This window comes from Elaeis guineensis, chromosome 1 (genome assembly GCF_000442705.2).
Source record: "Elaeis guineensis isolate ETL-2024a chromosome 1, EG11, whole genome shotgun sequence".
Taxonomy (NCBI): Eukaryota; Viridiplantae; Streptophyta; class Magnoliopsida; order Arecales; family Arecaceae; genus Elaeis; species Elaeis guineensis.
Window position 1 is genome coordinate 6407411 of NC_025993.2, and position 2818 is coordinate 6410228.

General features: G+C 42.3%; 1 pseudogene; it reads left to right on the plus strand.

Annotated features, from left to right (window-relative positions):
* Window positions 1–1333: 1333 nt before the first annotated feature.
* LOC140851932 (uncharacterized) lies at window positions 1334–2617 on the plus strand (annotated as a pseudogene).
* Window positions 2618–2818: the final 201 nt, after the last annotated feature.

Genomic DNA, 2818 nt, shown 5'->3' on the forward strand with positions numbered 1-2818 from the left:
GCTAACCATCACTGATAAATGATGATTATCGCAACAATGTTGGTAGCCAATAATGAGAAACTTGCGAGGATGATAGCATTGGTGGTAAATAATATATAAGCATAGATTATTTTAGATCATAAAAAATATAATTTTTTATAATTTAAAAAATTAAATAAAAAATTTTAAAGAACTGCAAATTGAAACGAGATAATCAAATAATTTGAAATGATTATTTTTTTAATTCATATTCCTTTTAGATGGTCTTCTTCATGCATTAATGCATGATTAATAAGTTTTAAGGTAATAACATACGTGATGAGCTTTAGAGACAATCCGGTTCCATTTTAACATCGTTCATCCAAAATGTGGTTTCATTTTTCATAAGATCTACTTGCGATGCACTAGCCATTTGTTTCTTTAACGATGCACTAAAAAAAATGTTTGATGTATAGACTTTTAGATATGAGCGGCTGTGTCCATATGATGTATGTGATGTAGAGTATAATTTCTTATCATCTATGCACAGCATATATCCCATATTTAGCGGTATTTAGTCTTTTTTCTCCTCCCACACCTATTTTTTTAAGATAATTTTTTCACTCATATGTCACTATCAGATCGGATATCGATATATCCATATTCATATTTGTTTTATCTAACAAATACAAATACGGATATGGACATTATTCAGATACAAAAATTTATATCCATTTATTTTAAACGGATATGAATATAATTTGGATACTGAAAGTATGGATATAATTACAGATATAGGTTAAATAATTAAATTTTATGACTACAGAATCAAAGATATTACTAAATAGATTATAAATTAAGTTAGTAGCATGTTTATATGATTATATATTTTTTTTAAAAAAATTAATAAATATTATATAAAATTATATAAGATTATATGTAAATTCAGATATTTAGATATGAATTGGATATTTATCTATTCATATTTATATTTATTTTTTTTAATAAATATAAATATAAATATAGATACAAATATTTATTAGATCTTTAAATTTTTATATATATACAGATTAATTTAATTAAAATATAAAAATAAATTCAAAAGAATACTATCCGTATTGTTTTCACCCCTACGACACGCAGGGTCAGAGCAACCCCAGCAACGTATCACGGCCCTCAACCCACTCTAAAGTCCACATCATCTACTAAAATCCACAAGAAAAAAGAACACACAGAACCGTACTTTTCTTCGTAATTTGGATGAATGCCAAGGGCGATTGCCCACCTCCAAAATCATTCCCATGGTACTCGTCGTTCCTCCTCGTTTTATCCTTCCGTCCGCTTCGTTCCTCTCTCTATCTCTCTCTCTTCCTCAATTCCAGATCTCCCCCAATTCCACAAAGAGAAACCCTAATTCTTTCTTCTCCTTCTTCAAGTCTTCGACATGGATCGAGAGCCGGAGGAGCTCCAATTCTTGGGTCTCGTGGGGATCTACCACGAGGCCTACAAGATCCTTCTCTCATGGCGGCGCCTCTTCGCCCAGATCGCCCTCGCCCTGGTCCTCCCCCTCTCTCTCCTCTTCCTCGCCCACATCTACGACCTCCTCTTCTCCAAGATCGACCGCAGCGAGGCGGCCCTCGACGTCGCCCCTCCCGGCTCCCCTCCCAGTCCGCCATCCTCTCCGCCGCCTCTCCGCCGAGTGGTCCGCCTTCATCCTCTTCAAGGCCGCCTACCTCCTCGCCCTCCTCGTCCTCTCCCTCCTCTCCACCTCCGCCGTCGTCTACTCCGTCGCCTCCATCTACACCGCCAAGGACCTCTCCTTCGCCAAGGTCCTCGCCGTCGTTCCCAAGGTCTGGCGCCGCCTCATGATCACCTTCCTCTGGGCCTTCCTCCTCCTCGTCGCCTACAACACCGCCACCCTCTTCGTCGCCATCCTACTCGTCTTCATCTTCGGCCCCGACATCCCGGGGCCGTCGCCATCGCCCTCGTCGCCGTCCTCTACGCCGCCGGCCTGGTCTGGATCAGCGTCGTCTGGCACGTCGCCAGCGTCGTCTCCGTCCTCGAGGACGCCTGCGGCATCGAGGCCATGCGCAAGAGCCGGGCGCTCATCAGGGGCAAGACCTGGACGGCCGTCGCCATTTTCGTCATGCTCAACCTCTGCTTCGTGGGTGCGGAACTGGGTTTCCGACGCCAGGTGGTCTGGGGGGACTATTTCGGTCTCGGGGTGGGGTCCAGGGTCGGGTACGCGGGTGTGGCTGTCCTTCCTTTGTTTGGTGATTCTGTTCGCGTTGGTGGCGCAGACGCTGGTGTATTTCGTGTGCAAGTCGTACCATCACGAGAGCATCGATAAGTCGAGCCTGGCGGACCACCTGGAGGTTTATCTGGGGGACTACGTGCCGCTCAAAGCCGAGGATGTGCAGCTGGGGCAGCTCCACGTGTGATGTTTTTGATGATATGATTCAATATTTTGTTTTTTTTTTTACTTTTTCTAAAGAGCTTTGGATAAATCCGTTGTGTGACATACATGCATCATCACATGTAGATGGATGATGGTATATGTGGACGATGTAATAATCTCTTTGTAATGGTGATTTGGAAGAAGAGAGGGAAAGTTAGAGCCACATGATTAATCCAAGGGTTTACAGTTGGGCTCGGTGTCTATTTTTCTTTCTCGCAGCTCATGCTACTTTGTACAGTCTAGCCAGAAAGAAAAACAGGGTGCGGACATTCGGAGGAGAAGCGGATTGGATTGTTTTTTTTTTTTTTTTTTTTGTTCAGTATATTGAATATGGATGATAAGATGACGTCTACCTCCGGACTCTGAAAGAGTGTAGCGATTTGGTTACGTCAATTAGATTGA